We start from the raw sequence: 19,052 nt of genomic DNA, 5'->3' as shown, positions 1-19,052 counted from the left end.
TGTGTGGTGTGATATGGTATGTATGTGTGATATGTGTGTGGTGTGTGTGGTGTGCATAGGCAGAGTATGTGTGTGATGTGTGTGTAGGTGGCGTGTGTATGTGTATGTATGTATATATGTATGTTTGGTGCATGTCTACATGTATCTGTGCTGTGCTGTGGTGTGTTGTGTAGTATGTGTATGTGTGGTGCATATGTGTGGTGTGTGTGTAGGTGGTGTATGTGTATATGCATGTGTGGTATGTGTACATGTGTATGTATGGTGTGTGTGTGACGTGTATTTTGGTGTATATATGTGGTATGTGTATGGCATTTGTTGGGGTGGGATATGGGGATATGGGTATGTGTGGGGTGTGTGTGTGTGGTATGTGTATATGTGGTGTTTATGTGTAGAATGTGTGTAGATGGGGTTTGTGTATGTGTGTGTGTTGTACATGTGGTGTGTGTATGTAGGGGGTGTGTGCAGGTTGCATGTGTGGTGTGTATATGTGTATGTGTGGTCTATGTGGTATGTGTATGCTGTGTGTGTGCTGTGTGTGTAGATGGGGTTTGTGTGTGTGGTATATGTGTGGTGTGGTGTATATGTGTAGTATGTGCAGTGTGTGTGATATGTGTATGTGTGGCAGGGTATGTTTAGGCAGTGTGTGTGTATGTGTGATGAGTGTATATGTGCATGTGGGGTGTGTATGTGGTGTGTATGTGATTGTGTGGTGTGTGGTATGTGTGTGGTGTGCCTATGTCTGGTGTATACACGTGGTATATGTGTGATGTGTGTGTAGATGGGGTTTGTGCATGTGTGATGTGTATGGGATGTGTATGGGATGTGCATGTGTGGTATATACACGTGGTATCTGTGTGATGTGTGTATAGATGGGGTTTGTGTATGTGTGGTGTGTATGTGTGATATGCATGTAATGTATGAGTATGTGTGGATGTGTGTGTAGATGGTTTATGTGCATGTCTGGTGTATGTGTATGTGTGTGGTGTGTGTATGTGTGTTGTATATGTGTGTAATGTGTGTGTAGATGGGGTTTGGGTACATGTGGTATGTGTGTATGGTATATATGTGTGGTATATATATGTGTGGTAAGGGTGTAGTTGATGTATATGTGCATGTGTGGTGTATGTATATGTGTGTGGGGGGTGTGTATGTGTGGTGTGTGTAGTGTGTGTGATGGGGTTTGTGTACATGTGGTGTGTGTATGGTGTATATGTGTGGTGTGTGTGGTGTATGTATGTGTGGTGGAGGGGCGTAGGTGATGTATGTGTGCATGTATGATATGCATATATGTGTGTCCATCTCCAAAAAGCAAACACACATGCTTGTACCGACTTCCAAATCTAACTAGAAAGAACTCCCAGGCAACTCCCGAAAGTATATGAGCAGAGGAAACAGTAAGATCGCTGGAAATCAGCCCCCGTGCCAATTTCTGATCAGCCCGCTCTTCGTTTATAAAGGAGTTGCCCAAGCATAATATTTAGGAAATGTTACTGTTGAGAAGGCAATGTCTTTTCTTCTTTTTCCCATGAACCACACTATGGCCTGAGAGCACAGACTCATTCAAAGGACGCTTACATCTGCCATAGACCGGAGACTGAGTATCCACACATGCATCTCATTTAATCTTACAACAACCCAGAGAGGTCAGAATTTTTGACCGATGAGGACCCTGAGGTTCAAAACCAGGAGACGATGCCCAAACTAGGGCTCTTCCTGTAACACAGTATCACATTCCAACCCAGCTTCGATTTAGCTCTGGGTGGGGTGTGGGGGTGTGTGTGTGTGTGTGTGTGTGTGTGTGTGTGTGTGTGTGTTTCCAGCAGATGTAACTGGGTTTCCCTTGGGTGTATATTACAATGGGGCATACCTCCCCTCAACCCCCCGCCTCTGCTATTTGAAATCAGGGTGGTAGGTTTTAGCTGCATCCCCATTGAGCTTGAAATAGAAAAAGCAACTTGCTGACAATAATATATTCCAAACTATTCCATGCTCCACGCTTTAAAACATAAATATTTCACACATTTCTGGAAAAGAGAATACTAGTATTTATTAAAAGCTAGGCTAGGCTCAAAATTTTACACCTATTATTTAAGTATGCTAGCATCCTGCAAAAGCAGTAATATGATCTCCATTTTTACATATAGGGAAATTAAGGCTCAGAGAAAATCAGTAACTTGCCCAAGTTAGTAAAGTTGATAAAACATGTGACCTCAGTCTGACTGATTCCAACATTCAGATACAGCCTTCCCACTGCAAGCAGAACACAGCTCGTAAATGGCAGCATCACTGTACACCACACGCATCCCCACAGCCACAGCACCTCCTGTGGTGCACTTCCCATCTCTTCCCCATCTCCCCATCCCAGCTCACAGGAAAGAACTCAGTGCTTGCATGACGAAACCCTGTACCTAGTCACAGACAGCAATTGGGCCCCATCGTCTCACCACACACTCAGTCACAGAAAGGTCCAGGCTGTCCCACCTTCAGGATCGGCCTCTTGGGCATGCGAGCTGGGCACACTCAGAAGGGCCCTGCGCTTGGTTTAAAGCTCTGCTATTGCCGTCTTGAAACTTTTAATAATTTTTGAACAAGGAGTCCCGCATTTTCATTTTGTGCTGGGCCCGCAAATCATGCAGCTGGCCCTGCCCATCTTCTCCAGCAGCCAGCGCAGGCAGCCTTTCCCAGGAAGAGCGGCCTGGCTGGCCACTCCCTGTGTGTTTCCAAAAATGTCACCCACAGTCCCTGAATGGTCAAGACTGAACAGAGACAAGTTACTTTAATCTGGGGTGGCTTCCTGTTCAAGTGGCGTTGATCTACATCTCAGTAACTGCTGGACTACTCCCCACCCTGATCTTTCTTCCCCATCGCACCCCACTCCTCCACTCCACACTCCCTGCTTTCCGACCACGTTGTCCCACTCATTCCTCCTTAAATGCACCATTGCTCAAGGGACTGAAATTCCTAGAGGGCAGGGACATTTTTATCGCCAACTCCCCCCACAGTGCTCTTTCCATACACACAGCAGGAACTTGATAAGAGCTAAAGGATTAAATGAATTGCTACACTGTTATCTGTCAATTTAAAAAATAAAGTTTTTAAAAATTGGTATGATAAAAAATAAATTGCTATATTTCCTGAATTCTTGACCCTATCAATTATAAGACATATCATCAATGTGATGACATGACATTAAGCATACACGAAGCTTCTACATCCTTCTGAAATTAAATAATAAAAGCAGGAGACTATTTTAGCTTTGAAACATAGTAAAGAATAGACTTGCTCGTTCCGCATGTGGATTCTCAACATTACCCCTCACCCCAATCTCATGCCCACCTCCCCTGCTTCCTCCCCCTCTTCTCTCATCCATCCCCACTGCAGATGCCACCTTCCCCAAGCAGCCTCCCTAACCACTCCAACCTACCTGCATTCTCCTAAATAAACTCAAAGCACTTTTTGTCTGCTGTTTATAGGACACTTCATTATATACTTCATTATATACGTTATTTAATATCTTGTATTCATTGATTTTATTTTTATTTATTTTTTTGAGACGGAGTCTCTGTCTGTTGCCCCGGCTGGAGTACAGTGGCACAGTCTCGGCTCACTGCAACCTCCGCCTCCCGGGTTCAAGCGATTCTCCTGCCTCAGCCTCGCAAGTAGCTGGGTTTACAGGCATGCACCACCACGCCTGGCAAATTTTTTATATTTTTAGTAGAGACGGGATTTCACCATGTTGGCCAGGCTGGTCTCCAACTCCTGACCTAAAGAGATCTTCCTGCCTTGGCCTCCCAAAGTGCTGGGATTACATGCATGAGCCATCTCACCTGGCCACGTGTATGTTTTTTATACCAATTAACTTCTCCCCCATCTAGACTCTGAGTCCATGAGAATAGCTCCTGGCGCAGTGGAATGTGTGCAGCAGGTCCTCAGTCCTCCGTGAGCTCTTCCTAAAGGAACGACATCTAACAGCAGTGTGTGGGGAGAGGCAGAGTGAAGAAAGTGGTTAACACCCCAGGAATGAACCTTCATGGCCCAGCCAATGACTCAGGTCCTTCAATCCATGAAGGCATCCAGGCCTTGGCCAGGCACCCTCAATAGGTTTCTCAAGTGACCCTCAGCAAGTGGCAAAGGAATGCTTCTTTATAAACCTGCATGGTTAAATCAGGTCTTGGAATTCTCAGATAAATGCAGGATGTTTTCATTTGTTTGTTTCATTTCTGTTTTTAATTTCCCCCTCCTCTCTGTCAACAAATGGCATCTTGCATGTAAAAGGTATGAGATATTTTTTGTCTCTGTGCTTTGAGGGATGCTTTCTCTGACGGAAACGAGACTCTGGCTCCAGGACTTCAGGCTACAGAAGCTGAGATTTCCTCTGAGAACACAGGCCAATCCTCAAGCCCTGAGAACAGTCCTTGAATGGACTCCCCATTTCTAAATTGCCTTTTTTCAACCCAGACATCCTTGCAAGCTCTACCCCAATTATTGCCACTGAAGAGATCCCCCTCCTCAGTGCCCAGTGTTGAAGCCACTTACCCACCTCATCCTGGAAAGTGCCTGCTGTGTGTCACCTTTTTCCATCCTGTCACCCCTTCAGAAGCCTTTTCTCAGTTCTCCCTCCTCAAGTTGTGAACGATGTGAAATCTGATCCACCTGCCCTGAGAACTCCAAGCTCTCTCTAGCCTCTCTGATTCAGCCGAAGCCACTCAGGTCAGAGCTTCTCCCAGGAATCCCTCCATGTAGAGGCCCTCCCTCTGGAGCCCCTCCCCCACCTTTCCCCAAGGAGTTCCCTCCCTGCTGGAACCCTCCCCCTAGAGCCCCTCCTCCCAGAGCCCCTCCCCCTGGAACCCTGCTGCCCCTGGAGCTCCTCCCCATGGAACCCTCCCCCTGGGACTCCCTCCCCCTGGAACCCTCGCCCTAGAAGCCCCTCCCCAACCCTTCCCTAAGGAGTTCCCTCTACCCTGGAACCCCTCCCCCTGGAGCCCCTCTTCCCAGAGCCCCTCCCCCTGGAACCCTGCCCCTGGAGCTTCCCCCCATGGAACCCTCCCCGTGGGACCCCTACCCCCCAGATCCCCTCCTCCTGGAGCCCCTCCCCTGGAGCCCCTCCCCTGGAACCTCAGCCGGAACACCCAGCAAGCCTCACTTCCTGCTGTAAGCCATCCCGGCCACCCTTCCTCCTCCTTAGCATCCTGTGTTTCTCCCATAATCAAACATCAGGCAGATCTATTGTTTCCTGAATTACAGCCACTCTCCCTGGGTTGTGATCTTCTTAGGTCAGGGACAGTGTTGCACAGTGTAATGGGAACCCTGGTGCTCAGCACAGAGCCTGGCACATAGTAGATAGACCAGGGCTTTGCCAAGGTGCAGACCCTGGATGTCTGGCCTTCTCCTGTATCCTCTCCCCTCCAAAACTCCCCTCCATCTCCTTCCTTCAGACTAATTCAGCAATGGTCACTCCAAAATTCTCCTTTCCCTCATCTCCAGCTCCATATTTCCAACGATCTACATTTCCATTCAGATGTGCCAATGCTGGTGCCACCAACTTCCCCTACAACTAACCTCTCCTTTCCTTCCCCCTTCGGACCACCCCGAACTTCAAAGACAGAGAAGCATCTTTAACTCTTCCTTTGTCTTAAATACTGCTATATGCCAGGTATTTTATATGTACTATCTCACTTAATTCTCACAAGAAACTCCGAAATGTGGGTATTAGCATCCCAATTTTAAGGAAACCAATGTTCAGTGAAGTGAAGCAACCTTCCCAAGGTCACAAGCACAAAACTGACTGAGCCAGGATTAGAGGCAGGTTCTGACCTAGCTGCCTGTTTATTTATTTATTTATTTATTTATTTATTTATTTATTTATTTATTTTTTGAGACGTTGTCTCACTCTATTGCCCAAGCTGGAGTGCTGTGGTGCGATCTTCGCTCACTGCAACCTCCACCTCCCAGACTCAAGCAATCCTCCTGCCTCAGCCTCCCAAGTAGCTGGGACTATAGCCATGCACCATCACACCTGGCTAATGTTTGGATTTTGTGTAGAGACAGGGTTTCACCATGTTGCCCAGGCTGGTATTGAACTCCTGGCCTCCAGTGATCTGCCTGCCTCAGCCTCCCAAAGTGCTGGGATTATGAGTGTGAGCTACTGCGCCTGGCCATGACCCAGCTGTCTTAAACTCCCATTCTTCTCCCCCAACACACAGGTACTCCCACACCCACACACAGTTCTCTATTTTATAGATTATCCAGTCTTCATATCCAGTCTACTGGGTTCTACTTAGAAATGCTTCCTGCATCAAGTCTGTGCTCACCTGTGTGAACACTGAGCTCCCCTCACTGGCCTCTGGGAGGCTGGCTGTGCAGAGCCTCCTGTGATTTGCTGGCAGTGTGGACTCACCTCACACTTGCTCTGTGAGCCTGCACATGCTCTAAGCTTGGAACCATTTCTCTCAGGCATTGTCCTTTCTTGCCAGCTTGGCTGACCTCCAGCCCAGGCTGAGGCTGACCCCTTTCTTCTGGACTCCATCTGCACCCTTCTCATTCTTCCTTTTGGCTTCAGGTCCTAAGCCTGGTTCTCAGGTCAGAACCACTCAACAAACTACCTGCTTAAACAATATCCTGAGTTTCCCAGCTCTCTTCTCTCAATTTAATTCCTGTTTTTTCCACTTTCAACAGAACATCTCAAACTAAGTGCACATTTTGAGCCTACCTAGTGCATTTACGAAAGATGCAGATTCCAGGGCCCTGCCCTCAGAGTTTCTAAGTAAACAGATCTGGGGGGAAGACCTAGGAATCTGCATTTTAACAAGTTCCCCAGGAGATTTGGATGCAGGCAGTTTAATTTACTGCCATTTCTCTTTCCTCTTTTTTCGCCAGAATTTTTACAAACCTTTTAACAATTCACACTTTCTATCCAAAGTTATGAGCGGATCCCTCAGGTTTTCCTGCCTGGCTGCAAAGTAGAATCACGGGGCATTTTAAAAAAACAAAAACAAAAAAACAAAAACAAACGATGCCTAGCCTAGACCCAACCTGAACCAATTAAAACAATCTCTGTGGGAGGAGAGAGAGGGGGAGCCACTAGGGTGAGCAGTTCATCGTGGTTTGTCCAAGATCACCCTAGTTTTAAAACTGAAAGTCCAGGCCAGGCACAGTGGCTCATGCTTGTAATCCCAGCACTTTGGGAGGCCGAGGTGGGTGGATCACTTGAGGTCAGGAGTTTGAGACGAGCCTGGCCAACATGGTGAAACCCTGTCTCTACTAAAAATACAAAAATTAGCTAGGTGTGGTAGTGTGTGCCTGTAATCTCAGCTACTCAGGAGGCAGAGACAGGAGAATCACTTGAACACAGGAGGTGGAGGTTGTAGTGAGCCGAGATTACACCACTGCACTCCAGCCTGGGTGACAGAGCAAGACTCCCTCTCAAAAAAGAAAAAGAAAAAAGAAAGTCCCAATCACAGGAACCTTCTCAGTCTCAGGCAAACTGGGACGGTTGGTCACTCTTCTGGGCTCTGACAGTTGTAAAATCTCTCCAGGTGACACTAATTTTTAGGCAAGTTTACCAAACACTGGACTGCATCCAGGTCAGGCAAGGCCTCGACCAACCAGCCCACTCTCCCTACAATTCCCAAAAGTCAGCGCTCACCTGCGTTTTGTTTTCATTGAGCGCTGGTTATCTTAAAATTTGTCACTGGGCCAGCAGCATCAGCATCACCTGGGAATTTGTTTGAAAAGGTGGCGCCATCTTCAATAATAATAGCAATAATAATCCACATCTACAATTTATCCACGTTTCTTCTATGGGCCATGCACCTCCTTGGGTGCCTTATGTGTCCTCCTTCAACTCACAAGAAAAATGTGAGGTCATTATTACTGTAATCTCTAGTTGACAAATGAAGACACTGGGCCCCAGAGAGGCTGAGGGAACCAGGTGAGGTCAGACTGCTAGTTTCTGGCAACACTGTGCCTAGAGCCCAGACATGCTTAACCCAACAGCCCCATGCTACTCTCTCACCTGCAGATCTTCTGCAAATCCCTACCAGAAGGCATCCGTGTGGACTGACTTGAGTGAAGTGGTGATTAGGGAATTATCTGTCAGCCATGGGCTGGTGGTACAGGTGGTTTGAGGCTGGGAGGTCCATCCCACAGGGAGCGTGTAAGGCTGATCAGAGGGGGCCTGTTTTCATTCTGGTGCAGCAAACATTTACTGACCACCAACTAACTAGCTGGCTTGAATATGCCATCTCATTAAATTCAGCAATAACTCTGTAAAATATATGGCATTGGGGTTTTGTAGGGGCCATACATAAAAGTTTCCCCTTCATGCTCAAGTTCAGGACCAATTGAGAAACAGACACATGAAGCCCCTGATAAAGGTCAAAATAGCAGCCATTTCTTTTTTTTCTTTTCTTTTTTCTTTTTTTCTTTTTTTTTTTTTTTTTTTTTTTGAGATGGAGTTTCGCTCTTGTTGCCCAGGCTGGAGTGCAATGGTGCAATCTTGGCTCACCACAACCTCTGCCTCCCGGGTTCAAGCGATTCTCCTGTCTCAGCCTCCCGAGTAGCTGGGATTACAGGCGCATGCCACCACGCCTGGCTAATTTTTGTATTTTTAGTAGAGACGGGGTTTCATCATATTGGTCAGCACTTTGGGAGGCTGAGGTGGGCGGATCACCTGAGGTCAGGAGTACGAGAATAGCAGCTATGTTTATGATAGAGCTGTTGGGAGGATGTGGCTTTACTGGCCAAATGCACTCCTAATATTCCACCCATGAATGAGGCCAATTCACACATCCAATCACTGGCATACGATGGGGACTATGGACCTCCCCATAGGAGCAAGCTCCTGACCCCACTGCCAAGATGCACCCACCCTGCAGGTGGCAGATCCAAGAGAGACGGGGGAGGCAGTTGCAGGCCCAGCTCATACTTCTTCGAGAGTCACCAGTTGGAGATGCCTTGGCTCTTCCCTTGAGGAAGTGATAGGAAGGGAGAAGCCTGAGAGTGGGCAGCAGGGTTCTCTACCCACATGCACATCAGAGCTACTCATGCCCCAGGCCCACTCCCAGAGATGTTGACTTAGTCTGGGAAGGGAGGGAGTGGGCATTAATATTTTGTAAAAGTTCCCCCAGGTGATGCTAAGGTGCTGAGTATTGACAGCCACTCACAGAAGATCTTCTCTTGGAAACCAGAAACCAGGGCAGTGTCTCCAGAAGAGTTGGAATTGTTCCTATTTTACAGCTAGGGAAACAAGTGCTCAGGAAACTTGAGTATCTTGCCCTCTATCCAGAGCTAGTAAATAGACTAGTAAGGATGAGTAATGGCAGTTAACAAATGGGCTTTCCCCCAAATCTATGGTGGACGTGGAGATTTGCAGCCAGGTCGGAGCCAGATCAGCCAAACCAGCCGTTCTCAAGCTTTATCCTGCATCAGAATTTCCTGGAGGGCTTGTTAAAATGCAGATTGCTGGGCCCCACCCCAGAGTTTCTGATTTAGAGAGAAGGCTCTGTAGCTGTGAGAAGAGATGACAATGGAGCTTTGGAGTTAGGCATACCTGGGTTCTAGGTACAGCTTTGCCACCAACTAACAATATGACCTTGCCTGGTTTACTTGACCTGTCATGGGCTCAGTGTCTTCATTTGTCAACTAGAGATCACAGTAATAATGACCTCGCGTTTTTCTTGTGAGTTGAAGAAGGACACATAAGGCACCCAGGGTGGTGCAGGGCCATAGCAGAAATGTGGATAAACTGTAGATGTCATTTTTGCTGCTGTTATTTAGGGATGCCTTCTTTAAGAAGGCTGGAAGGCTGGGGGGAGGTTTTAGATGCAGGCAAGCATACCAAGAGATAGAACACCAAAGTATGAATGAACTAAGTCTTAAAGGATGCAGCGATGTGAGCCAAAATGGAGCCAAAGCCAGTGCACAGAACTGAGAATGAGGGAATCTTCTGCACAGGGGGGAGGTCTGCTGTGAATCTGGCCGGCAGAGGGGCTGGGATTTAAAGTCACCCAAAATAGAACTTCCTTCTCTCCAAGCTTGCAATCTATGTTTCCCCCCCTCCCCTTTTCTCTGGGCCACACTCCACATGCCTCTGTCCAGACTCATTTGTTAGAACTGCCCCCACTACCACCCCACCCCCAACCCTGCCCTAGGGATTCAAGGAATCTTAGTAATGTCTCCAAGTTCTGGAGGAAAGGAAGCAGAATATAAGGGGGAAGCCTTCTCTGGGCCTGTGTCTTTGTATGACTTCCCTCAGTTCCCCACCCTCCCTTCTCCCAAGACAGGGCCCTTCCAAGTCAGCATCAGCCTGGCCATCTCATTAGGGTAGGCACCAAGAGGGGCACCAACAGCCTTCTTCCAACCACTCAACCACAGAGTCCTCTCGGCATCTTCGCCAACCCATGCCCCTGTCTCTTTCATAGCTACGCTCAATGCGCATCCCCTCAAGCCTTCCCTGATGAATCTCACTGGATGGCAAGAGTTCCTTCCTCCATATGTTTGTTCATTCATTCAGCCACTCATTCCACAAATGTTCTCTGAGCACCAACTCTGTGACCTGGCACCAATACGAAAAAAGACACAGTCCCTGCCCTCCTGCAGGCTAAAGAAGAGAGCACTAGATTTGGAGTCCAGAGTTGGGAGCTCACATTGTCATAAGGAAAAAATAGAGCCCCAGCTCATGTTCCTCAAGTCTCTTCTAACATGAGAAGAGATCTCCCAGCCACTGGTAAGACACAGTCAAATCTTCCTGCTCTCTCTCTTGCACACAGAAAATACATAAAATAAAACATATTGTATCAGACATGGATAACACACTTCATGACTCTGTGCTGTTCTCCACCCTGCAGACTTTAGAAATTTGTCTGAGTCTCAATGCATGCCATCTTCAGTCACTACCTGGACCCCTATGTCCAGCATCTTAGCTTAATGACTATGTCAACCAGCATTTCTTGGCCTGTTCAGATGTGCCAGGCACCAGAGATAAAGAGATGAACAAAATACATTCCTGAGCACCTGGAGCTCGCAGTCCAGTGGGAGAGTCATGCACATAAACAGACAATCATGACATAATGCGGGAAGTGCACAGTGACCCAAGTAAGGCATTGTGGTGTGGGCGGAGAGAGGCACCTAATACCGCTGGCTATTGACAAGGAGGACACCAGGGAAGGCTTCCTGGAGAAGGCAATGCCAGAGCTCAGTCTTAAGGGAAAATGAGTCTGAAACTGAGCCCGTGCGTTGGCTTGACTCCTGCCACCTCAGGTCACCTTAATCACCTCTCATTGATTTTGCTCCCTTCCCTTCCCTGCTCTCCATCTCAGAATTCCCGGGGCATTGGAGCTTTTGGAAATGTGAATCCAAATGCATGTGGTGTGATTATGGCTGGATTTTCTCCTTCCTCTTATATAGAGTTAATATAACACCAATAGCATGATGCTGATTATGTAATAAAAGCTTAAAACATAAAGTGAGAGTTAATCTCCCCCTATTTTTAGGTGGTGCCCAGATACCCCCTTCGCCTTTCAACTCCAGTGCAAGTGAAGCCAGAGCTGAGTTTTCAAATATCGCACACGATCCTCAACAGCTACTAGCAGACAGAAAAGGGCAGGGCTTTAGCCAACTTGAGCACTGAGAGTCAGGGCTGTACCAGGCTCGGCGAACAGGAGCTACTGCTGCAAATCAAAGGCCTCTTTCACTAGGGAAGCAGAGTGGAGTTGAAGGATGTCCACATCACACTTTTTCTCCAGTGCAGTCACCCAAACAGTTAGTGAAAAGTCATAGTTAAAATGAGTGAAAAAAGAAGGATGTAGGTAGTCACATGCATACAAATGGGGGAATTTGAAAACCAACAAGCCCCTCTCTAAATCTGAAATGAGATATCCTATGACAATATAAGAGGTATGCTCTTATATTTACCCCTGGTGGAGCCAACTGAAACCCATCCCCATTTCTCTGGGGGATATTGTACGTTATTCAAGGCGCTACATCACACGTCACTGAGTGCTAAAGAGCCATTACCCCAAGACTCATTTCTGAGAAGCAGCAAAAGCCTCAGGCATACGACGGGGTCAAGAATCCAGAATTTTTAGATTCCAAACTTGGCTCTGCCACTAACAAGCTGCAAGACTTTGGGAAAGTTGCTTGACTTCTCTAAGCCTTACCTCCTTCATCTGTAGAGACTATGACAGGACCTAACCCCAAGGTAGTGGTGAGGACTGAGTGAGAATTCAGGCATAGCCCTGCTTGCCAGATACAGAGGATTTCACAAGGAAAATATTTAAAATATTTCCCAACATATTTACCTCTGGAAAATGCCAGTGTTTCCTTTTTTTTCCTTTTCTTTCTTTTCTTGTACACTTCTAATATCAGAGCTAAGCCAGGACCTTGTTTTCCCTGGGAAAAGAAGACGGATAGCTTCCAGAACAAAATGGTGCATAGAGGGAGGAACAGTTGATACAAGGTAATGATGTCTCCTCTAGACAGGACAGGGCAATAGAAAACCTTTATAGGTTGTGCGTGGTAGCTCAAGCCTGTAATCTCAGCACTTTGGGAGGCTGAAGCAGGTGGATCACTTGAGGTCATGAGTTCGAGACCAGCCTGGCCAACATGGTGAAACTCTGTCTCTAATAAAAATATGAAAAAACTTAGCCAGGTGTGGTGGTGCACACTCATAATCTCAGCCACTTGGGAGGCTGAGGCAGAAGAATCACTTGAACCTGGGAGGCAGAGGTTGCAGTGAGCTGAGATCACACCACTGCATTCCAGCCTGGGTGACAGAGCGAGACTCCCATCAGGAAGGAAGGGAAGGAAGGGAGGGAGCAAAGCAAAGCAAAAGAAAAGGAAAAGAAAAGAAAGGAAAAGAGAAAAGAAAAGAAAAAATCTTTCTAGTACTAGGAGGAAAAGAAAGTAAATGCCCTGGATTCCACTTCCTTCCCCACCTCCAGAGAAGAGAGGAGGGGGTGGTTTGCAGTGTCATTAGAAATAACTCAATAACTTGGAGAATTTCAGAATAGGGTGCAGGGTTGGGGAAAGGTCACGTGGATAAACCCTGCCTAAACCCAGCTCTGAGCAAACATGGCTGGCGACAGCTGAGGAAGTTACCTGGGGGCTGCCCTCGGGCCCACCCATTTAGAACCCTCACATCCCAGAGCAGCCACTGGACACCTGGGCCCTCCAGGAGTGGGTGGACGTCCTGGCAGAGCCAGGAGCCTGAGGAAGCCCTAAGCTTCAGCAGTGGGTGCCAAGTCTACCCTCAGAGGCCCTGGGGACCGGACCAGACCTGGCCCCTTCAATGGAGTTCAGCACAGAGGCCCAAGCAGCAGAGAGAGCAAGGTACAGCTCCGTGGAGATCTGCAGAAACCCTGCAGCCCCCAGGCCCTTCCCTGGTCACCAGGAAAATACTGGAGCTTCCCCAGGAAGCCACACCATTCAGGGGAGGGGCACTGGGAGCTGCCCTCACAGGAAGTTTGAATTTTGACTTGATGGGACCTCGCTCCAAAGCAACTCATTTAAATCAGAGACTAAAGTACCTTTATTTTTCACACTAAGTTTTTCATTGAAAATTATCCATTATAAGAATCAATTACTTTTTCCTGCACAGCTGAGTGTCATTATTCATGTTCGCTGCCCAGTTTAGTAAGTCTTCAATAAATATGAGCTGCTATTATGTCATCATCATCATCACCACCACTAAGTGGGTTATTCCCAGATAGACAAAAGGAAGGGAAGAAGAGGACAAGAGCAAAAAGTAGTCCCACTTTTGTTTCAGATCTGAGTCCTCGGAGGGCTCAGGGAGGCTGGCTGGCATAGGAGGAGAGGGGAGAAGGGGAGCCTCTGGGACCCCCTCACTGGGGAGTTCATCCTCTCTTTATTCGACACAAACTAGTCAAGCCCCACTTTCACCCAGGTTTAACTGCAACTGACCTGTCGGCCCCTCTACCCTTTCCTCACCAAGGGAGCTGCAGAGGAGTGAGCACCAGTGCACCTGCCTCCTTAGTGTACCTGCCTCCCTAGTACACCTGTTCCCCCAGTGCACCTACTCCCTCAGTACACCTCTCCCCACAGTGTACCTGTGCCCCCAGTGCACCTGTCCCCCCAGTATACCTGCCTCCCCAGTGCACCTACCCCCCAGCGCACCTACCCCCCCCAGTGCACCTACCCCCCAGTGCCCCGGTCCCTCGCACTGAATCTGCCCCTTCAGTGCACCTGCCCCCCAGTGCACCTGCCCCCTCAGTACACCTGCCCCCTCGGTACACCTGCCTCCCCAGTGCACCTGCCCCCTAGTGCACCTGTCCCTCAGCGTGCCTACCCCCCAGGCCATGGACCTGGACTGTTCAGGTGGGGTCTTACAAGCCTCTTGACCTTCCCACCCATTTACTGTCTTTGTGGCCCTGGCAGAGGCCACACAGAGGTTAAGAGCCAGAACTCAGGAGTTAGACTTCCTGGGTGCAAATCCTAGAGCTGCTTCTTATCTGCTGTGTCATCTTTGGCAAGTTACTTAACCTCCCTGGGCCTCAGTTTCCCCATGTGAAAATGAGAATAATAATAGTAATCTGCCTCAAAGATTGTGGGGATTAATTTAGTGAGTCAGGTACAGTGATTAGGGTAGCACCAGGCACCTATTCAGCACTAAGTGTGAATAACTCACACCCTCTCAGTGAGGTCTTTCAAGGGCATCTGAAATAGCAGCCCCGCTCCCAGCACCTCCCATCTCCCTTCCCTTCATTTTCCACGTAGACTTACCACCACCTGACAGACTATACATCCCAGGTATTCATTATCCCTCCCACAAGAATGTATATTCCATGGGGCATTTTTGTCTATCATTCATTGCTGTATCTGCAGTGACTAGAATTACTACCTGGTACATAATAGGCCCTTGTAATAAAGAAGGAATATATGAAACTTACTAACTGTGTAGACTTAGGCAAGTTACATAACTCCCCACATGCCTTAGTTTACTCATCTGAGAAATGGAGATGATGCCCACACCCTCACATTGATGTGAAGATTAAATGAGGCACATTTGTAAATATGCCCACTCCAGTCCTTGGTACATGGTCGACCTGAGAGAACCAGTCTCTGCCTGATGGAGGAAGGGCCTGAAATGGTTAATCCCTGACTCTCCTCCCCCATGCAAAGCTGGTCCGGGCTGCAGGGCCACTGGCAGCTATCCAGGTGGAGGCTAAATGTCAGAGGTGTGTGCCTGCAGAGCTGCCCTGGTCCTGATGCAGTCTTGACCCAGGCAGCTGGAGCCCCTCGCCACCCCCTCCTGCTAAGCAATGCTGCCTGGGCCTGGAGCATTTGGGAGTGCAGGAGCAGAGCGGTGGGAACCTCTGCAGGCCTGGGTCCCACGCCACATCCTGGCCTTGGGGGAGGTGGGCCCAAGGCCTGGACTTGCTTCCCAGCTATTCCCAGGCGGCCCGCTCTCCTGCTGGCCCAGCTGCGCTGCCTGAGCCGGAGGGCCACAGGGGTAGGTCTGTCTGTCAGCATCACTTGTCCCCACTCACGATGAAGAAGACGCGGGCCTCAGCACAAGCACAGTCTGGACTCAGAGCCCCACTCTGTCAGCCCTGAAGCCCACCTGCCTCCCTCCCTGGGAGGGAGTGCGTGGAATGACAGTCACAGAGGACTCACCGGAGCCCAGCGACTCCAGCCTGTGGCTTCCCAGATTTCTCCAATTTCTCGCAATGCCCCAGCTTTTCAGCAACTTCTCTGAGAGTCATGCCTCTCCATGACGGACCCAGAAAAAGACGAAAATAGATAGACACAGGCTTCAGTGTGAATGCTGAAGATGAAATAAATGCAGTCCAGCATTGCCCCATGGGCATCCACTCCACAACCATCTATGAACCCCCACTCTGGGCCAGACACTGTGCACTGTAGGATGCGGCAGTGAATAAAACACAGATCTGATCGTCAAAAAGCTCCCAGTCGGAAAGGGGGTACAAATGTGAGCAGGCCGGGGTAGTGGGCAGAAGTATCTTGGTGGAGCTGTACAGGGAATGATGAGAGTATGGATGAAGGGTCTCTAACTCAGCGTGGGGAAGGAGGGAGCATGAGAAATCTAGAAGGCTGGTACCAAGGTGCTTCTGGCCAGCAACAACTTGGGGGAGAATAGAGGAGCTAATAAATGGAGCAATGATATTTCCCACCAAGGGGCCGGCTCAGAACGGCTCTGGGGAGGGTGCCAGCTTCAACTCCCATCCTCCCAATCTTCAAGCACTTTTACCAGAAACTAAGCCCTCTAAGGACAGGGACCAGGTTCAGTCTGCATCCCTAGAATGAGGACAGGCATATATGGCAGGCACTGAGTAGAAATGTCTGAGTGTGCCAATGAATAAACAAACCCCTGAAGGTAAGATCACTACTGACCCAGGGACATGTTGCTTTTTTGTTATCCCACAGACATTAACATAAATTTCTATTGCCCAATTTCCTCTTGGTAAGTGTAAGAACCCTCACAGGCTATAAACTCTCCAACTGGTGCCAAACGAGGTATCACTCAGCCTCCAACACAAGCCTCTTAAGAGGGAACCAACCATGGGGTTCTGTCCATCACCCTGAGTGCTGCCAGCCTCCCCGTCGATGGTCACCACAGTCACACTCCTTTGGTACACCCTGGGAAAAGCCGCAATAATCACACACCACTGAGGATAATGGCCAGAAAGTCACTGCCAATGTTTGTGGCTCGGTATTTACAGAAAAACAGGATCATTCTGTGCTTGCTACCCACAACCAGTCATAGGCGCATGGGCAGGCCCATCCACACACCCTGTGTGGAACACACAGCCCGCTCCCCAGGCCCCTGCCATCAACAAAAGTATACAAGGAAGAGATGCCAATTGGATTTATCTGTTTAAACAGCATCCCGTGAAGCTGGTCCCTGGGTGAATTATCCAAACAGTAACCATTCTTGCTTCTTTCTTAAAGAAAAACTGTAGAGAGCATAAATTCTCCTTGCATCTCTGCTATTCATTCATGCAGCCAATATTTAATAAGGACCTACTATGCGTTAGCCCCTGCTAGTGGAACTGTGCTATGGTTTGCATGTCTGTGTTCCCTCCAAAATGCATATGTTGAAACTTAATCTTTGTTGTAATAATATTAAGGGTGGGGCCTTTTGGGAAGTGATTAAGTCATGATGGCTCTACCTTCATGAATGGATTAGTGCATTATAAAAAGGCGGGAGGCAGAGGCGGGCAGATCACAAGGTCAGGAGATCAACACCACCCAGGCCAACATGGTGAAACCCCGTCTCTACCAAAAATACAAAAATTAGCCAGGCATGGTGGCATGCACCTGTAGTCCCAGCTACCCGGGAGGCTGAGGAAGGAGAATCGCTTGAACCCGGGAGGCAGAGGCTGCAGTGAGCTGAGATCGCACCATTGCACTCCAGCCTGGTGACAGAGCAAGAATCCGTCTCAAAAAAAAAAAAAAAAAAAAAAAAGACGGAGGGGGCTGGAGGGAATTAGCTTAGGCCCTTTTAGCCCTTCCATTCCTTCTGTCATGTAAGGACACAGTGTTCTTCCCCTCCAGAGGAAGGAAAGGAACACAGACACGCAAACTATAGCATAGTTCCACTGGCAAGGGCTAATGCATAGTAGGTCCTTATTAAATATTGGCTGCATGAATGAATAGCAAAAATGCAAGGAGTACCTATGCTCTTTACAGTTTTTCATTAAGAAGCAACAAAACACCACCTTAGGAGCAGAGGGCAGCCCTCACCAGACAACTCTGCTGGCACCTTGATCTTGCACTTCCCAAAGTCCAGAACCATGAGAAATGTTGTTTTGGTTTATAAATTACCCAGTGTGTGGAATATTGGCACAAATGGACTAAGACATACTAGAAATGCAAAACTGAACCAGTCAGAGCTTTGCATTCTGGAAGCTAATAGTCTAGCAAGAGTCAGACAGAACAGTGGTTTTCAAACATTGCGCTCAGTGCTTCATCAGGGACAGGCCTGTGGGAGCACAGGTGAGAGGGAACCCTACTACCTGAAATTGGTGGGGAGGAGGAGGGGTTAGAGAGACTTTATAGGTGTGATGATTTTTGGGCTGAGTCTCCAAGGACAGCGAGGCGTTCCCCAGGTATGAGCCTTCAGGTAGTAGGGAGGGCAGGAGTTAGAAGTGTAAGCGGCAGAGCAGGCAGAGCTTGGGCAGCTGGCAAGGAGATGACCCAAGAAGTAGTCCAGGGCTCAGACATGAAGGGACTATACCCCTTGAATTCTGAAACTGGGTTTGCGATTTTCCAGATTCCCCTTTGGTCCATTAAGAGAGTCCATTCTCAGACCAAGGGGGTCAAGGGGTATCACGCTTCACACAAAGACAGAGACCCTGAAGAGTAATCCAGGCATGAGGACCCCAAGGAAAAGAGTCAGGGAGAATCCTCCAGCCACTGTTTCTGAAGCCCAGGCCCCCGCATCCTACCAGGCCTGGGGCACCTCCATGAGCCCACACACACAGAGCCAAGGCGTGAGTGAGGGCCACCATTCCCTGGGGTGATGAAGCACCATTCCACAAACCCAGACCCAATAATCAGACTCTGAAAAAGACTACCCCCGCCCCACTTCAGCTCCTGGATAGCTGTGCCTTCCCCTCTTGAGATGTCACACTCCCCACCTGTGTGCAAATGGACTCAACTCCTCCTTTCTCCGACATGATCTGCAGGACGCCCCTCATACAGCTGCTGGCATGCAAAAGACGTTGAGAATGAAGGTGACTACCATTTAAAGAACGCTTTACAGGCGAGAAAGCTGAGGCCCAAGAAGCAGGCTACTTGCCTCAGGACCCACAGCAAACTCATGCCACAGCCATGTCTAGGACCCAATTATCGAATTCACAGCACAGAACTCTTCTCTCCCACTATAGAACAGTTGCAGACAAATTCTGCTTTGCTTCCTGGTTTCTCCTGAGTTTCTACTTAAGTGGAAACAACAACTACAAAAATGCAATATAAAAACAAAAATTAAAAATTCCAAAAATCTTAGCCAGGATTCATTCATGAATATTTCCCCTAAATATTGTGAGCCCTGCTAGGATCCAAGCTACACA

General features: G+C 48.4%; 1 protein-coding gene across 8 annotated transcripts in view; it reads right to left on the bottom strand.

Moving 5' to 3' along the window:
• The window catches only part of DAAM2 (dishevelled associated activator of morphogenesis 2), a 114,287-nt gene that overhangs the window by 60,591 nt on the left and 34,644 nt on the right, over positions 1–19,052 (bottom strand). The gene's annotated exons all lie outside the window — the stretch shown is intronic.

This window comes from Pan paniscus, chromosome 5 (assembly GCF_029289425.2).
Source record: "Pan paniscus chromosome 5, NHGRI_mPanPan1-v2.0_pri, whole genome shotgun sequence".
Taxonomy (NCBI): domain Eukaryota; kingdom Metazoa; phylum Chordata; class Mammalia; order Primates; family Hominidae; genus Pan; species Pan paniscus.
Note: the sequence above shows the minus strand (reverse complement) of the source record. Positions and strands in the feature narration are given on the sequence as shown.